Genomic DNA, 20,021 nt, shown 5'->3' on the forward strand with positions numbered 1-20,021 from the left:
CAAGTGTGGCACTGTTTTTCTACTTTCAAACAGCCCTTTTAAATTGGCCCCTAAAATGTACAGCATTTCATTTTTCGCTGCCTCTTTCGCATGGAATAGCATCATGTTTACAAAGCACGTGCTGTTTATATCAGCAGCATGGTGGATCAGTGGTTAACACTGCAGCCTTGCAGCGCTGGGGACCTGGGTTCAACTCCCACCAAAGACAACATCTGCAAGGAGTTTGTATGTTCTCCTCGTGTTTGTGTGGGTTTCCTCCGGGTCCTCTGGTTTCCTCCCACACTCCAAAGACATACTGATAGGGAATGTAGATTGTGAGCCCCAATGGGGACAGTGCCCATAATGCCTGTAAATTGTCTGAATTGTAAAGCTGCATATACATACACATGTAATTGAATTGGATATGTACTATATACAGTTGTCTGTGTACAATGATGTTTATGTAATAAATCTAAATACATATTTTGTGTACGTATATAATATACAGTGATTGTGTGTGTGTGTGTATATATATATATATACAGTACATACCAAAAGTTTGGACACGCCTTCATTTAAAGATTTTTCTGTATTTTCATAACTATGAAAATTGTACATTCACACTGAAGGCATCAAAACTATGAATTAACACATGTGGAATTATATACTTAACAAAAAAGTGTGAAACAACTGAAAATATGTCTTATATTCTAGGTTCTTCAAAGTAGCCACCTTTTGCTTTGATGACTGCTTTGCACACTCTTGGCATTCTCTTGATGAGCTTCAAGAGGTAGTCAACGGAAATGGTTTCCACTTCACAGGTGTGCCCTGTCAGGTTCAATAAGTTGGATTTCTTGCCTTATAAATGGGATTGGGACCATCAGTTGTGTTGTGCAGAAGTCTGGTGGATACACAGCTGATAGTCCTACTGAATAGACTGTTAGAATTTGTATTATGGCAAGAAAAAAGCAGCTAAGTAAAGAAAAACGAGTGGCCATCATTACTTTAAGAAATGAAGGTCAGTCAGTGCGAAAAATTGGGAAAACTTTGAAAGTGTCCCAAAGTGCAGTTGCATAAACCATCAAGCTCTACAAAGAAACTGGCTTGCATGAGGACCGCCCCAGGAAAGGAGGACCAAGAGTCACCTGTGCTTCTGAGGATAAGTTTATCCAAGTCACCAGCCTCAGAAATCGCAGGTTAACAGCAGCTCAGATTAGAGACCAGGTCAATGCCACACAGAGTTCACATGTCTTCCTCCTCTAGTTATCCAAAATTCTATAATAGCATGATCGCTGCCTCCTAGGGTCCCAGCCACCTTTACCTCCTCAACCATTTCCTCCCTGTTTATAAGGATTAGATCCAAAGTAGCAGATCCCCTTGTTTTCTCCCCTACCTTTTGGAAGATAAAGTTGTCAGCAAGAGAGGATAAGAATTTGCTTGACCTGTTAGTTTTACTTGAGAGAGATTCCCAACAAATGTCTGGATAGTTGAAATCTCCCATGACCACTACGTCATATTTTTTGGAGAACTTGGTCATTTGATACATAAAGAGTTCATCCATATCTTCAGCTTGCCCAGGTGGCCTGTAGTAAATGCCTACAATGGTGTCCTTTCCGTTGTTCTCTCCTTGTATTCTTACCCAAACAGTTTCCACAGAACTCCCAGTCTCTGCTTCAATCTCTGTGCAGATATACACTTTTCTAACATACAATGCAACACCTCCTCCTCGTTTATCAAGTCAGGTTCTTGGAAATAAGTTGTATCCTTTTAGCCTTTTATTCCAATCATGTGTATCGTCCCACCAAGTTTCAGTGATTCCAATGACATCATATTTCTTTTCCTGCGTTAGTAGTAGGATAGCTATGACTAGAGCCAGGCCTTGTGTTCACTGTTGGCAGTCAGCTGGGGAAGCTGAGCAGGAGAGAGACAAGCCAGAATGTCTCTGAAAAGAGTGCACCAAACTGCAAGTGTCACTGGTTACTATGGACGAGAGCTGTTTTGTGTGACTGAACTGAGACTAGCTGAGCCGTGTCTGAGTAGCCACGTTCTGTATGGTTTAGCACCTGGACAAGGCTAGGGATTTTGTTTATGGTTTTGTTTTTGGTACTGTGCAAGCAATGGAAATAAACATTATTATTCCATTTTGAGATGGGAAAAAAAAGCCCTGGGCCTTTATGATCCAAGCGGCTACCAGAGAGCGTGAATCCCTACATTACGTTTGTGGGTATTTATAATCTACTTGTGTGATGACCTAAGTGGTGGAGCAGTACTAGTGCCACATTTGACCATAGGCCTTTTCTGGTATTACAGCTTGTTGTTATTCACCGGAATTCTTCAATATCAGGCACGGTTGATAGATGTCAGTTTTGGTGTCTTTGGAAATGTTATTTCGCCCTGACATAGTTTAGTTTCTCTTACCACTTATCTTTGCAATTAATGGATAAGGCTTTCCAGAATCTTGTTGTTCTACTCCTTGTACCCTTAAGTTCCTAACAAATCCCTCTCTGTCCAACAAGAAGCCATCGGTATTTGAAACCAAACTTCCAACTCCATAGATTGATAGCGAGAGATACATATACACGATGTTCTCTAGCGTTTTTCTCTTTTGTTGGGTGATTTGGCAGCCTGTTTTTACTATGGTCGATTTATTAGGAAACGAACATTCCTAGAAACACTCGTTCCTCATAATCGGCCAGTGTAACTGCACCTTTAGTTTTTATTGTCCTCACATCAGTCTTGGATCGCATGGATATTGGTGCTGGCAGACATGTGTAGTGTACAAGTAACAAATGATTGACCGTCACTTCCAGACAGAAAACAGGTGCTCTTTGCTGGGAACCTATCTGATGTGAATCATCTCCTAAGCTGAAGCCTACATTTATATGGGTAGGTAGTATCCTGCTGTGATTAAAACTACCAGTGTACATCTACTTTTTCTTTCTAAAAAGCAAGTTTCAAAATACAATTATAGGCTATAAACAGGTAAGTTGATAATTGTGTAGTTGCTGGGGGTCTAGCTGATGGGGCCACGAACTGTGTGAATGAGACTGATGGAGATGGCCAGGTGGCGTCAGTCCCATAGACGATGATTATGGTCGCACATACACAGTGATGCTCATTTGACAAAGAAGGCTATCTGACCCCCATGATCAAGAATGGCAACAGTGGTCGGACCCCCCCAGCAATCATACAATTAGCTTTTTCTATTCTGGATAGTTAAGTGGCTTTTATAGCATTTAAGTATATGGGAACATTGTCAGCTGGAATAGTGGAGCTTGTCGCTGTGTTACCTGAGGTTGTCTAATTGCTCGGGGAAAATTCATGGCTTTGTCTCTCCTGCAATAAGGTCTATCCTGTTGTGTGTTCAGAGATCTAAGTGATGTTCATGATTGCTCTGCCACAACACTCAGCAGGAAGGTTATCACAGAAGATTGACTGGTGCTCAGACTGCCATCAATGAGCGGAGAAGGGAGCAGAAATAAGCAGCGTGACCTTGCAGCGTACTGGCCTGCAGAACAGATTGGGGTCACTCCGAGACCCCTCTCCGGGTGAGGAGAACGGCCCGGAATTAATTTTCTTTATTGCCGCCTTGTGATTTTTAAGAGAAATTGACATTTGCTTCTTGGTATATGCCGTTATTACAGTAGGAGCAACTATGTGGAGATCAGTTGTCTAGCATTGGCTAGGAGATCAGGTAATGATAAGGCCCTTCAAAATAATCCTTCCCAACTCCTCATACACAGGAACACTCAACTTGGCCGAGCACTGCTGGGTTCTCTATGAAAGAGCCTCTTCCAGACATCTCTGGTGGCGACCTGTTTCCCAGAGAACAAAAGGATTGACCATAAGAAATCCAACTTAAAAGCGGGCATGTCTACATTTTTCTATTTGCGAGTGGTGAGAACACAAACGTGACCATGTGAACAGCACCTTGAACTAAAAACGAATGTCCAAATGAGGCCTTTAAAGAAGTCTGAGGCTGCAGCTGCATCCCCCTCCTCTCAGTCAGAAGACTAGCGTTAGGTGAAGGTTTCAAATTTTGACTCTGGCACATCTCTTACAAGCTCCATTACAGCGATAAGGCCCCCATTAGATCGCTGTCTGCCGAGCTCTACCGAATCCCACCCACACAGCAATGTCCATCTCATCCAAACGCTCCTGTGCTCACTATAAGAGAGCTAGTGCCGGACTCCTGGCAGCGAATTATCTCCCGGAGAATAAAATAATCTGTCCCAATGAATGCAGAGGAGCAGGGAAAGCGCGCGCTGGATGCTGGGCTGTGACGTGCGGTGAAACGCCGCCCATAGCCCATCAATCAGGGGGTGCGCGTCACTGGGTCGCGCCCATCTACAGCCAGATCTTGACTTGTCGTCAGCGGATATCAGTCGGCGGCAGCCGGGGTCACTTGATGCCTATGAGCAGACAGCAATAGCGCCGCTCACAGGCAAGACTCACAACACAAAGTATTTACAAAAAATCTTATTTCCGCCTTTTAAATCGACAGCCTCTTTAAATACAGTCCTCCTTTCATCACTAGAGGACTAGTAAACCTGCTGCCAGGTAGTCCTCCCATGTTCATGAGCAGCTTACAGTGTACACTGTGCATAGGCAGAAAACTGACAAATCAGTGGTGTGGGCGGGGCTATACAGCGCTCCACATTCAGAGAACTGTTAGATCTGCAGCAGTGATGTTATCAAAACTGCATCAAGCAGACCAGTAAGTGATACATCCCTGGAATCAGGATCTCTACATCATGCTGCACTCTCTGCTGACAGATTCCCTTTAAACTTGTTTCCATATCTCTCTATTTTTTCCAGATTACCATTCCTATTGTTTTAGTAATGCATTGTGTCCTCATTGTTTAGTGGCATGGATGGAGAATCTAGTAAGTTGTATCTACTCTTATTTAGTGTGTGAATTTTAACTTTTTCTGATGTCCTCTGGCTGATGAGACTGCAGAATTATTCAGCAGTGATCTCGCTCTGCCCGGAGTTGCGTCTGTTGCCATTCTCACTGTCCAAGTGTTTGGTGCAGTTTTGTTTTGTCCTAATGGCTTTCATGCGTGTGCGGTCTAATTGCTCTCCTTCCTGGAATGTATGGCTCTCGATTTTATTTATTTATTTTCCTCCTTAGTTTACATAAATCAGGATCAGATGTCGGTGCAGTTGTTTAGGGATTTCGGTTCTTCTTTGTGATGTAAATAAGTTCTTGATTTTCCAATTTTTTTTTTTTTGTGACTGAATCATCCAGAACATTGAAAATCAAAGTTACATTCTATTTTGGGGTCCAGTTTATTTTTATTTTAGCCTTATAGTATGCCTTATGTGGCCTTTATTTGCGTTGCAGAGAATTTGCTCGGTCTCTTTAAAGGTTACTAGTCATAAAATAAAACATGAGCACTTACTAGAAAACTGTAGTTTAATGTGTTATTACCTATCCAATAAATAAATGATGATTGTGGATTGGTGAGATCTGAACACTGGGAACCTCAACCATGCCAAGAACTGGGCTCTGAAATGCCCCATTGGATTGCACACCACGGTTTCATTCATTCTTTGTGAGATAGCCGGAGACAGCACTCAATTAGAGTGGTCGCCTTGCATGAGCCATTGTTCCATTCACTGTCTATGAGACTGTTGAGGATTTCCGAGTACAGCACTCTTTATTTTTTTTTGTTTTGTTTGTATGGAAGTCCTATTGAGAATGAACGAAGTGTTGGCACACACACAACCACTACTCCATTCCAATGGGGCATTCTCTGAATCGTTGGCAGTCCCAGAGGTCAGACCCCCACTGATTGCTGAATTATCACCTATTTTTTCAATAAGTGATAACTTTTAATGATGGGAATAACCCTTAAGGGTCAAATGTTATGTCATCTGCATATTGTCCTAGATAACTAATAAGACACAGAAACCAAAAGTGCCATTTATCAACCTACTTTACTGTTTTATGTTTAAATGACTAAATTCATATTTGTGAATCCTCTGTGCTAATTACTTCACCAATAACTATGTTGGAAAAGAGGCTTGGTTTGAGGAGTGGACTAGTGCACCGAGGGCTGGCTGGTTCTGGACTGGTGCACCGAGGGCGGGCTGGTTCCGGGCTGGTGCACCGAGGGCGGGCTGGTTCCGGGCTGGTGCACCGAGGGCGGGCTCGTTCCGGGCTAGTGCACCGAGGGCGGGCTGGTTCAGCACGAAACACCACCCCCATGACCTTTATTGATTTTTATCTTTGCATCATGTGTATATATAGTTTTTTGTAATTGTGATCGCTTTTCAAGCCACATGTCTTTCTTTCTGCTTTCACTGCTAAAGATTAGTTGGTGACTGTCCTTGACGAGGTCTAAAATCCACCTTTGTAAGATGGAATGATTTTTTTTGCATGATGATCACCCTGTCCCTCAAAGAGGTTGTACCGAGATTACAAATTATCAGCTATTCACAGGATAGGTGATAACTTGCTGATTGTTGGAGGTATGGCCACTGGGACAGCCATTGATGATGAGAATGAGGGTCATGCGTCCCCCTTTTGAATGGAAAGGTGGTTGAGCAGGTGCTCTGCTGCTCTATTTGAAGTCTATGGCACTGGCAGAGATTGCCGAATACTGCGCTTGGTAACTTTGATGTAGCAGCGACCGCGCAGTCTTTGTTCACAAACATGGAAGAGGGAGGACTAGATCCTAAATTCGAGGCCACTGGGGGAAACCTAAATTTGTTCACTTGATTTATTCTGTTGCCTTTGCAGTTCCCTGCCTCCTACAATAAAAAGTTACTGAAATATTTTCAATATTTTGTTAGTGTCCTAGACACAAATCCCGTCTGTCAATAATGTGTCACTGGCCGCATAATTGTAGTGTTCACACATATGCCGTCAGTGGCACGTTGTAGAACAGGAAGGACGGCATAGCAGAGGGGTGCTGGCACTTACGGGGTTTGAATCCGGTTAAGGGGGCTTTGGCTTGGGATTAGATTGGGATATTCGTAGATACCAAATTGTTTCTACAAGTGCAAGATTAAAAGCAGTCTTCTAAAAAAATGTAAAACTAAAGAACATTCATCATAGCTGCTGATCGTGCGGTCAGATGGAGATACAGCAAATTCAGCAAAGATCTCAGATGAGGTATTTGGTTAGTGATGTCCCAGAAACAGCACCACTCTTGATCATGGGGTTTCTGCACAGGCCCATTCATTTAAAGGGATTTTCCATCCTTCTTTTTAAACTGGCCAGAGGGAAAGGAACTGAATAAAATAGTGTTACCATACTATAGTGCCTGCACTGGAGCTGCTGAGGTTGAGACAGTCAAGTAACTTTTAATTTCTGTTTTATTTAATGGGTTTTCCACAGTAATAAAGGTACTCTCCAAACACTTTTATACATGTAAAATAACAATCACAGTACGTAGTCACCTTTCCAAAGCCAGATCCCATTCGCCGCCGCTGCGCTGGTCTCGGTGTATAAGTGCCGCGGTGATGTCACGACTACAACATATATCACCACTTCAGTTTGTCGTACAGCAGGTTGTGCCTTCTACATCAGTAGAGCAGTGACTGGCTGCAGGGCCGATGTGCACTGTAGCCAGTGTATTGACTGCAGCAGGGATATCCTGACTACAGTGCACATCACTGCTGCAAACAGTCACCGAGCTCTGTGGATTTCCTGATGTAGAAGGCACAACCTGCTCAGCTCAGTGATAGGCTGCAGCGGTGATGTGTGCTGTATTCATGAAGTCACCACTGCAGCAAATACAGAATCCTGGAACAGTGACTGAGAACCGGCCTGGACCTGGGAAGGGTGAGAAACCTCTTGTGTTGTGTTATTCTGCATGAATACGTGTTTTTATTCAGGTGGAAAACACACTGAGAGAAGAGGTCTTGCAAGAGGGATGGAAAATCCCTTTAAATAGTGCAATACCAAACCAAGACCATATGCCATACTGGCTGGTGTTATTTTTTTTTATATATTTTTCTAATATTAAACAGCCCCTTTAAGTCTTCCTTTCTGCAAAACATGTCGGCTATATAAAGTCCAGCGTCCCTTTTTGCCGGAAGCATGGAGGTGCTTTACTGTCTAGCTTTTATGAAGAGACCTAAGGATGGTGGCTTCAAACTATTAAAGAAGCCGCGTTCCCTCAGCAGATGTAGGAGAAGGTGAATGGAAAACTCGTCCATCTGTCGTCGGTGCAATCGAGGTTCTGTGTACCAGAACAGAGCCGGGAGCTAATCGCCATATCTGGGGAGACGGGCTTATTTGCATCTCTCCCATATGGCAAAAAAGTTTCAGAAATGGAGTACACTGTCTAAAAAGTGTCCTAAAGTAAAGTGGAAGTGAAGCATAACTGAGGATCTTGGACGGGAGCAGAAGGTGCACATGGGGAAGCCAGTCTGCGCATTGGTTTGTGTTCTCATGTTTTGCAGCAGTGGTGTAAAGCACTCCCACCAAATAGCAAAAAGAAAATTGCTGCAGTGTATCATTCTTATTTGTTCTATATTTTTATTCAGTGATACCTTTATTTTTTATGAACAAATAAAAAAAATAACTGCACAGGGATGGATATTTCAGTGCAGATCTGCACATATACAAAACAATACACTAGAGGGCAATTGGATGAGATCTGAACGAGTAGATCTCTCCATTGATTCCAGTGGTTTATAAATCACTGGGCTTCTTGCTATCGTTTTGATAAGCCACTATTTTATCTGCTGCAGCTCTGCTAGTCCTCTCAATAATGAGCTCCTCCTGCTGCTGCGTAGTCCTCAATATTTGTGCTTCACCATTGGTTGGCAGATTTCTGCCTATGCACAGTGTAGACAGAAAGCTGTCAATCAATGGAACAGACGTAGTTAGACGGAGCACATCACTGAGAGGATGAGCTGCAACTGATAAAACCAGTGATATTATCAAAACTACTGCATGAAGCCCAATAAATAACAGCACCAGAATCAGGGTCTCTGCTCCTATTTTATGTCCTCAGATTCACTTTAAAAAATAAACTTTTGTTTTTCAGAATCTACAGGAAAATCTGCACCAAAATTCTCAAGTTTTGGTATGGATTTGCTACTGTTGATTTTGGGAAATTTTCGGCAGCAAATGTGACCTTTATGTATTTCTGCTGTATGCAGAGTATGTGACTTGTGTTGGACGGGCGGATAGTCTACTTTAATAATACGCTTACTGGTAAAGAAAGAATGTGAGGAGAAATGGGCCGTGACAAGTCTCTGTGGTTCACTGCTTGCCAGATTATCACAGGAAAGTTCAGTGCTTGGCCAGACCCCTCTGCTTCTTCTGTATAGATCTTATATTTTATGTTTTCCTGACAGCCCTGTGAAATCTGCTTTTTATGTGATTTATGCAACTTGAAAAGATAAATATTGCTATTAAACATCCCAGGACCGCAATGTTTTCATTCATATTCCAGCCTACAGGCCAGCTCTGCCCAGGGGTCTTCTCGGTGCCTCTCCCGATGGCCTGCTCTGAGGGATGATCCTGACTCAAAGCTCCACAAGAAAAGCTCTGCGCTCCAATGTGGTAGATGCAAACTTCCAACTCTTATGCAGTCGAAAATAATAGACTTTTCGGTCCACAATTCCAGACCTTCATCAGGCAGATTGCAGATATATAAAGGGGACAGGAACAATAGTGTTGAATGAGCTGGTGTAGCTGTGACCTCTGTCACTAGGGATTAATACAGTGTCCCTGATGAAGGTCCAGAGTTGTGGTCCAAAATGTCTGTATTATTCTGGATTGCCTAAGACTTAAAGGGGTTTTCTGGGACTTGAACATTGGTGGTCTATCCTTAGGATAGGTCATCAATGTCTGATCGGTGGGGTGCAATACCCAGCCTCCCCGCCAATCAGTTGTTCCCGGTGTTGGTGGCAGCCAGAACTGCTCAGCTCCGTCTATAGAATAGGGGTGGATGTGCAGTACCCAGCTTACAAACCTGCCTAATACTATTATTGACCACCTCTGGAGCTATCACTTTGGATCATTGATCCTAATACTGTCATTTCAGGTGACTTTTCAGTACAGGCTATTGTGGGAGCACATGAGATATAAACACTATTTCTACCCATTGTATGACTTCTATCCTGCATTTCTCACTAATTTCCTGATCTGCAGGCTCTATAATTTTAGTTAGGGTGTGGAGACTAGCACAGAGATGAGGATTTCCTGCTCTACTTTCTCTCTGGAAGACATGTTCAGAAGCCGCAGCATGGAGGATAATACAGTATAGATCAGTAGTGTAGCTGTGAATCCAGCTCTAGGGAGAGATGGATATCTTTCTATTGTGTCTCAACCTTTCTCTCACTCTGCTCCTCCTTCCTCTTCTTTCCATAGAGCTCCATAGGCGGCTATAATCTGACAGATCAGTGAGCTTGCTGTCCCTTTTTGACCAAGACAAATTTCAGCTTTTGTTTATTTTGTTGTTTTTTTTCCAGTAATGATACGTTCTGGAGGCTGGGAAGAGAAGTGGCTCATAAGTGAAGAAAGAAGCAGATTTCTCTGATGTATTGCAAACTTTCTTATATTATTATAGTCTGTGGGGATCTGTGTAAAACAGATGAATCACAGAAGGGCTTTGTACTTCAGTTTTCCGTACAAGTTTCATCTGTTTGTAACCGATGTATTGAGAGTCAAAGAATCAAAAACTTCAGTCTACCTGCCTCGGTGAAAAAAATCATCTGAGGAAAAAAAAAACGTATGGTCATCTATATGTATGAGTTTTCATACATCAGCAGTTGTTAAAATTTCCAAGAACAAATACAGTTTTCTGTATTAAAAAGCTGCAATGTATCCATAAAAATTGGATACTATATTATCGATCCTTATGGAATCCGTTTTTCATGCACTCTCATAGACTTGTATAGGCAAGCGTCATCTAAAATACAGAAATGCCAACCCTTACGCTGCTCTGGTTCGCTCTCACCCACATAGAAGAACAAACCCTTCATTAGAATGTTGATGTAATACACCCCTCTCCCACCTCCTATTCACCCCACCCCACCCCTATTATATTCTACTCATGTGATTTCACTTTAAGTTATGCTACCCTCTGACTTTTATTTTATCTTTTTGTGATGAAAGTGTTAAAATCTTTGAATAAATATTGAATTTGAAAAATATAAAATACTGAAATTCTGTTGTTTGCCCCCCAGAACACCAACTTTTAGCTGTATTAGTCATGGCCGAAAGTGTTGGCACCTTTCTCTTTTCCTCTTTCTGTTCCCCATGCCTGGTGTAAGACACACAATACAAAGATTCAGTCATCTTCTCCCCATTTTATCTGGCTTCCGGTGTGATTTTCATATTGTCCACACCTGTTACTTGCCACATGTGAGTTTGAACGAGCATCACATGCTTGAAACAAAGTTCTTTACCCATAATTTTGGAAAAGTGCCAACGGTTTTTTATCCAGCCCATATTTGGGGTTTTGTGTGAAATTACCGTATGTCCAATTTGCCTTTTTTTTCTCTATCTCCTTTGTGTGTATTGGAACAACACAAAATAATATAATTTTCTGGGAGAAATACTTCTACAAAGGCTGCTGTAGTTCTGAAGTCATTACAGTATGATTGGTGCTGTTTTTGGAAGGACATAATAATTTTTTCCAATTCTCATACTGCTCCTTTCAGCTAGTTTGTGGCTGACTTGCATGTAATACCAGTATTTTATCCGAGCTGATTGGTGGGAGTACCATACGTCGGACCCCAATCGATCAGTATCATATTTGCTTATTGTTCCAAATGTCCCATAACTCCTGGGACAGAGGTTATGTATGCCTCACCCATAAGTGGGCAGTCTGGGGCAGCTGGGGGTGCTAACAGGGAGGTGTTGGGTGGTGCTTAAACATCCCCAGTAATGTTGACAACTATTAAATACCATCGCTGTGGAAAGTCCCTTTAAAGAGGACATGTCACTTACCTTGTAAAAATCCATAAGCTCATTAATCAATAAATATATTCCTCAATGTAAATGCCTCTATATGGACCGAGAGGTGCTTATAAATTTGATAAGATATGGGACGGTGGTTAGAAATGATGGACCCTGGCCAATAGTTTCCCAGCAGAGTTCTCTGTATATTTAGTTCTATAATATACCTGTATAAGGTGTGGACTTATCAAGGAAGGTGGATGGATGGGCATGGGGACTGGTATAATTGGGTGTTGCATTTTTGAATGTATGGGTATATGATTCTTGATTCTTTATTTGTCGTTTAAAGCTTTTCTGTTATTCACAATATTGAGTCAGACGTCTGTTATTGACATTAATATACTCAGGACTTGTAGTGTTTAAATGATCTTCAATCTTTTCTTTTTTTTTTTTTTTTTTTTTATAAGTGATTTCAATGAACATTGTCATTGATGATACTTTGATACTTATTACATCATTTGAATGATTCTAATGGTTTCTATTGTTGTTTTAAAATGGAAAATAAAGACTTTAAAAAAATCTATGAGCTCCAGTGATTCTGCCACTTTTTTTTGCGCTGCATCATTCCATTACAAAGATATTCACATTTGTTGATTTTTGAGCGCGCTATGTGAAATCTCCGCTTGTAGTGCAACTGAGCATTTCTTGAGTCTTCTCTGGGGGCTTTCACCACTCCTTCTGGGATGATGCCAATCACAGCTCAACATCGTCTTAAGCCTCATTCACACATCCGTGAAAAAAATGGTACAGGTGTCCTCAGTGTTTTGTATCAGTGTTTGGTCTGTGTCCATCTGTGATTTTCACAGATGGATAAATAAATGACACAGATTCTCCTATCCTTTGCATTGGTAAATATGAACAGCACACGGATGGCACATGTGTACTGGCATCCGTGATACTGGAAAAAAACGGACATGTCTCCATGAGTTTTGCACAGACACATGGTCCATGAAAAAGCACAGACATGTGAATTGCAGCATAGATTATAATGGGTAGGTGTTGTATCTGTGAAAAATACTGCTAGAACATGTACATGCAAAACGCTGCCAAGCTGTGATTGGTATTGTCTAGTAGGGATTCGTGAAAGAAAACACCCCCAGAGAAGACTCTGAAGAAATGCCCTGTTGGACCTCAAGCAGAAATTTCACATGCTGCGCTCCAGAAGAACTAAATGCAATGGAGCAATTCAGCACAAAACTGAAAGGAGAGGCAGAATTGGGAGCTTGGGGAATTTTACAAGGTATTTAAAGGTCGTGACCAGCCTTTCGGTACAAGTCTGCAGTCACTTTGTGACTCTTTTTCTACTGTGTGAGTCTATCCTCTACTCTGAGGATTCTCCGGTGCCGGGAGCAGGCTGTCAAATGACCACAAGTACGTGATTTTAATACTTCCAGCCACATTTCGACTAGACCTGTGTGGTCTCTCTCAATACACTTGCATTGAGCAAGGCCGCGCACGTCTAGTCGGCACATGATTGCATGAATGCAAATCGCGTTCTTGGTGTCACGTGCCCGCCTCTCCCGACACTGGAGAATCCTCACAGCGTGCGCACTGGTCACATAGTGACTGTAGACTTGTACCCTAACGCCAGACTACCCTTTATTGCAATTTTTTTGCGCAAGTGATGGGTCCTTTTTAATATATCCAGTTACAAAGTTGTAGAATTGATTCCAAAAAAAAATAAAAAAATAATGCCTATTCCATTAACAACCATAGAGGTGATTATGCGGCTTTCATGCAGTTTATTTCTCTGTTCTAATTTATGTGGATTTTACTCTTTTCCTTGAAACCTAAAAAGGCCAATATACAGTCTGAACAGACTCTCCCGGGTTCCACGCTGAGTTTGTAGCACATTGCAGACGCTTGTATGTGTCAGCTTTAGTAATACTCCGTTTATAAGATGGTGTGAAGAGGAAAAACTCTGCTGTGTCTGTAGGAATGTGGGGACTCAGCGCCACGCAGAGAATTTGCATTAAATGTGACCATTGTTTCTTGATGAAATTATTCAAAACAGGTGTAGGAAACAGGGAGGGAAGGAACGAGAGCCAGAAAATCAACATTTCTTTCCCCTACTTTTTTTTCTTTTTGTCTGCTAGGATTTCTGCTGTGTATGGAGGGAGTTTCAGAGTCTTACGGACGCCACCTGGATCCCGATTTCCAAGGTAGGCCCATTATCGGACCTCATCTTTTTATGATTTATGAACGAAATGAATTTATGTATACATTACACCTATTGGTAGCTGCAGTTTTGCTGTTAAAAAGTAGCCAAATTATATTAAAGTCGCATGCAACTTGTATTGACATCTATGGCAAGTGAGTCATGTGCGACTTGTGACCAGTGACCGAAAAGTGAACGTGTTTGTGACTGTCGCAGTTGTGGTAGGTCGCCATGCCTTTCCATAGAAATCATTAGATTCAATATCTCACTAAAGTCATCCTAAAAATGCCCACACCCTGCCTACTGTTATATATACTATAAATGGGAATCTGCATTGCAGTTTTATACATGTATCTACCAAGGATGCATATAAATACTTTAATAGTTAACAAGTCTTTTACTAAAGCTGCTTCTTTACAAAAGAAAGAAATCATTAGCTACACTGAATGGGGCTGAGACTCATGCAGATACATGACTGTTCAAACTACAAATGTGCGACATTGTATTTCTGTTGCAAGTTCCAGTGCAAGCATACATTGAGTTTTGCTTATTAGCTGTGTGACTGTACGTTAGAGAGCACCTTTTAACCAAATTTTTCATATTAAACTTTGACACATGACTGCAGAGTGGCATAAAACCCAGTCCAAGTGGGTGTTGTCAGATAGTTTTCTCTGGGGGTGAGTACTTTTTTGTCCCTGTATAATGCTGACCAATCATAAGCAGGCAGCAACACAGGAGAAAGAACACTCCTCCCCGTAGCTTAGAGCAGGTGTGTGAGAAGTAATGATACAGCTCTGATCTCCTAGTGAAACCTCTTCCATGAGTCAGTGTGGTGGGAGAGACCGTGCCGCTCACATTACAAACCCTTCAATCACTTCTCCTCATCTCCTAGCACTGCCACCTCTGCTGTACTTCCCCCTTGCCACACACTGCCCATCTGAAGATGTCACTATCACACTTGTGTCTGCAGCTCTCATACAGCTTGTACTCGCCCTGCAGTGAGATCAGGGCTGTCATTATTTCTCACACGGGAGATTTACTCCTGTGTGAGATATGTTGAGAGCCCTCATCTCACTGCAGAGTGAGTACAAGTTGCCTGAGCTCAGCACCCATAAGTGTATTTACTGACATATCTCCAGATAAGCAGTGGGGGAGGACAGGCAGTGCAGCAGAGGTGACTGTGCAGGAGAAGAGAGTTAATAGAATGGTCTGCAATGTGACACAGCTACACTTAGCTGCACTGGTCTTCCCCCCACACTGACTGATGCAGGAGGTTAGACCAGGAGATCAGAGCTCTATCATTACATCTCACACACTGAGCAACCTGTTCTTAGGTATGGTGGGGGAGTGTTAATTATCTGCTGTTTTGCTGCCCACTTATGATTGGTCATCATCATACAGGTAGTTAGATAGGAAAAGGTGGAGAATTATTTTTTTTCTCTCATTTGAGAAAAACGGAAGAAACTCATACGACACTCAGTATAAAACTACTGATGAAACTTGGACAGTTTTTTTTCTCGTGCATGAAAAAAATGGATGAGCACTTAACATATATTCGCGCTTCTGTTAGTTCTGTTCAGTAATCTAAAATGGGAAACATGATGGACGCAGTAGAGGTCTATGTGATCTGTTGGGTGGGCAGGGATCTGTTAAATAACAGATTGGAATAGATTTTCATGTTTGATGTGACTTCTGTACGGGTCTACTCTCCAACATCTGTTATGTGCTGTCTTGGCTACACCGTGCACAGGAGACATGCTGCACCACACCACCAGGTATATGGCGGACACCACACCACACATTATTTTTTTTTCTTAAATTAGCTTTGAGCTAAGCAGATGCAGCAGAAGGGAAAATTGTAACCCTATTTACTTTTTTTTTATATTACATGGAAGTTATATATGAAGTACTGTCTGCGGTTATTTGCTGCTTGTTATGTCCTGACATTACACTAGGAGACGGTGAATTTATTCATACACAGCAGGCAACACGAGACGTCCCCGCTGGTTCCATCTGCTCATCCCTTACCTATCTCTCCACCTCCAGTAATGCTGCTCTCTAAACCATTGCATGATAAAACACCATGGCACATATGTGCAAGGATTGTGCTGCACCAGGGGTTTTATAAATGAAGATGTCTTCAGCTTTTTCTATTTGGCAGCATCATGATGTGGCCATCATGTAGATAAAAAGCTTTAAAGGGGCCGTCCAATAATGGTTATTATTAAATGGACACAAATGGTGCAAGAATAGAAAGAAAAAAAAACGATACTCAACTAAAAGACTGACAAGTTCCACCATTCTCTATGCACTTGTGCCCCCCGCCGGTCTCCTAGCTGCTTCCTCCGGCTGTAGCGGTATCCTGATGCCCCTTCTGAACAAGAAAGCCTGCGAGGGGCACAATATGCAGGATTTCTGCCAGTCCTGTAGGTATTTTATGTTTTTTTCTTGTTTGCTTCTCTTTGTTTTATATTTTTGCACCTTTTGGGGCTTATTTGTGAAAAAATTGTGAAATAGTGGACAACCCCTCTTTAAGGGCTTTTTAAAGTGCTTAAAATAGATTTTAAAAACAGTTGTTTTTTTTTCTTTCTTTTTTTGTCGTTTAACGTTTGCAACTGTCTTGAATTTTTTTTCCTCTTTTTTTCTCTCAGAAGTTGGATAACCCCATCATGGTAGCCATAAACATTAGATAGAAGCAAGTTGAACAAATAGTCTAGTGAGCAATAGTTGCGCTGATGCATGTAGGTTTTTGGGGTATGTACACACGACGTCTTGACACCTGTCAGCATGATTCTGTAATGTAAAGGATGGCTGTAATTTCACTGTAATACAATAATTACATCGATACCTTTGGTGAAGAAATTTGCCGTGTTCTTCTTTAATCACCATTTGAAGTCTTCTGATCAGTGATGAGCGCAAGTGCTCGCTACTCAAGCTTGCCTAGGGTGCTCAGGTATGCACAGAGTATCGCAGGTGATCAAGTGACATGCTCGAGTACCTGCGGCCGCATGTTTTGTGGCTGTAACAGCTGCGCAACATGCAGCCGCGGGGACTCAAACATGTCAGTCGAGCACCCGCAATACTCAGTTCATACCCGAGCACCCTAACCAAACTCGAGTAGTGAGCACTTGCGCTCAACACTATTTCTGACAATTTGGGTGCACAGGGGCTGGACTGTGCACTGGGTCTTCTCCTTCCTCCGGTCTGTGATTCCTGGCCCCTCCGCCTGCCTCCGGTCTGTGATTCCTGGCCCCTCTGCTTGCCTCCGGTCTGTGATTCCTGGCCCCTCCGCCTGCCTCCGGTCTGTGATTCCTGGCCCCTCCGCCTGCCTCCGGTCTGTGATTCCTGGCCCCTCCGCCTGCCTCCGGTCTGTGATTCCTGGCCCCTCTGCCTGCCTCCGGTCTGTGATTCCTGGCCCCTCTGCCTGCCTCCAGTCTGTGATTCCTGGCCCCTCCGCCTGCCTCCGGTCTGTGATTCCTGGCCCCTCTGCCTGCCTCCGGTCTGTGATTCCTGGCCCCTCCGCCTGCATTTGCCTGAAACGTCCTCTGCTTCCAAAACTCCGAAGGAAATATCATTTGTAGATCAGATATTTTGACCAACTGTAATACAAAAAAAAAATTCTAGCGTGGCCGACTTCTCTCCAGAAGACAATGGTGTTTCATCAGGTGGTTAAAACGATGATTGTTAAATTTCACCCCACGACTGCTTATTACAGTTGAAATTGTTGATTTTCATCAACTTTAGTATGGGCATCGTTACTCTGATCCATGATAGATTTTTTTCAGCCATGAGAGTACTGATGCTCCCATACATATGGTAATGCTTGGTGATGACCATTGCACTGCCATGATGCCATGTTTGTACTACACTGGGAACTGTTTTGCACAATTGTGCACCGTTCATAGCTCTGTCCAGATGCATCAGGGTTTCTTTGGTAACTTGTATAAGGTAATCTGGTGACAGGAGGTGTCTGGCAGCAGATTATTGGGGTGTAGTGTGAGGGACACATGGCCACACAAGCATTTCTCTAGCAGCTGACTATTCATGACTAATGAGACTCCGTCATCAGTTGTGGCTTTGAGGTGCCTTTTTTTTTATTTTTTTATAAAGGATTTGTACCTACATAGCTCCTATGCACAGGTGCAATGCCCATATTAATGGCACGGTGGTAAAGTATAGGCACCACTGCACCATTCATTGACTATGGGACTGCTACTGCAGAGCCCTGTTCTCCTGATTGGTGGCAGTCCTAGTGGCGGGACTTCCGGTGATCAGAAATGTATTACCTAGCGATTTGATAAGGGGGATTTGCTGCAAAACCTCTAATTAAAAAAAATAATAAAGACGTAAACCCTATACCTCAACCAATTAGACATTGGTGGGCTATCTGATTTCATTGTTCTGCCCCTGTTTAGATTAATCGGACCCGTGTAAATCACGTACATAAACACATTTTTCACAGCTTCATACCAAGCGTTTCACATGTATACGGCATATCTGCAGGGTATTTACTCCAATGTGGCGGTCTGTCCGCTAATTGCCTGCAGCCCCAGCCGCATGTGTTCTTCATATCCCATGCCTGACTTCCATGCCTTATCCATTAACCCGAAAAGTGCTTGATTCTGCGACTTCTTCAGTAGAAAAGTGAAGTAGCGCGATTCTCAGCAATGCCGCCCGGGTCATCATAGATAAATCTGTGATAAATTTGGAAATCTAAAATGTTTAAAGGACCCTTCATGGAGCATAATCTCGGGCAGCGTGCCCCCTGGGGCTCAGCACCCGTCTGCATTTGTGCGGAGCTTGGTGCATCTGGACCTGTTTGTACAAGTAACAGATATAAGTGACTATAATGAGCGGATAAAACTGTTCTTTACTGTAGAGATGGGAACGCTGGTGTTACTCTTACAGGCGTGTCTGTAGTGTCGGTGTGTACATAGGCGGCCATTGTGTGTTTAAGGAGTCATTCGGTTTATACACAAAGATGTGGTGCAGTAACCGCTCTCTCTGCTTCTGTATGTGCACATTTTGATGCGTGCTTTTGTTACAGAGTCAATGAGGATACTAGTACCCGGGGAAGACTTAACTGTACCTGTCTGAAGAGATAAGGGAGGTGCACAATGATGAGGCCAAGAGAAAAAATCCTTACAGAATGTGATTTCCTCCCAACATTGTGAACATTTACTGGCTGACATCCTGCAATCCCGCTGCAGCCAACTGCCCTATTCTTCTGCTAAAATCCGAAAACTGGCGAAGGCTTAGAGGCTCCTGTGTTTTTCCCATTGTCCTCTGCAAAGGATAGAAACCGAGCTAACGCACCTAAAGATGGATTTAACTAGACATAGAAATTTACTGTCTGAAATTTTTAGTTATTATTAGCACATTTTTTGTATGGTAGTAGCTCGAAACTCTCATTGGCAACCCGTTGCTTAAATACAGTCATTGAGCACAAAATGACTGTTGAAACCCAGCTCAGACAATCTGTGCACCCTTGGTATGACCAACAAACTCAGTGCACCTTCCCACCTGCTTGTTTTACTTCTATGTTCAACCTCTTAATTTCTTGATTGACAGCTCTGGCTTTACATGAGCCAGAAGAGGGGAGAGATGAATGGAGAACAAGTAGTTGGGAAGGTGCACTAATCTGTTTGGCCACACCAAGGGTGCACAGGGGCTGACAAACTCCCATTAACAAACCATTGGAGATGGGAGATGGGTTTATTTATCCATTCCGATAGTTTCAGAATTTACCATGCCATAGATATGTTATCAAGAAGTCTGGCAAAGTCTTGGAACTATAGAATAAGGTTTCCTCCATGTTCGAGTTGCAATACCAAGCACAGCCAATAGACAGGCATGGCACTGTTATTTGAAACCTGTACAACCTCTTTAAGGGCCAGCCATGGACTAGTTGACCTGGCTGAGGTCAACCAGAGCCAGGACCACTGTTTGGTT

General features: G+C 42.7%; 1 protein-coding gene across 6 annotated transcripts in view; it reads left to right on the forward strand.

Moving 5' to 3' along the window:
* Positions 1-20,021, forward strand: part of TANC2 (tetratricopeptide repeat, ankyrin repeat and coiled-coil containing 2) — a 483,567-nt gene that overhangs the window by 110,474 nt on the left and 353,072 nt on the right. For 5 of the 6 annotated variants that reach the window (XM_073683149.1, XM_073683148.1, XM_073683153.1 and 2 more), the window contains one exon: positions 14,008-14,073. The exons of the other annotated variant lie outside the window; for it this stretch is intronic. The gene's annotated coding sequence lies outside the window, so the exon portion shown is untranslated. The remainder of the gene's footprint in view (positions 1-14,007; positions 14,074-20,021) is intronic. 6 annotated transcript variants of the gene reach the window in all.

Source organism: Phyllobates terribilis, unplaced genomic scaffold (assembly GCF_046119375.1).
Source record: "Phyllobates terribilis strain yellow unplaced genomic scaffold, ASM4611937v1 Scaffold_5__5_contigs__length_657084704, whole genome shotgun sequence".
NCBI lineage: Eukaryota > Metazoa > Chordata > Amphibia > Anura > Dendrobatidae > Phyllobates > Phyllobates terribilis.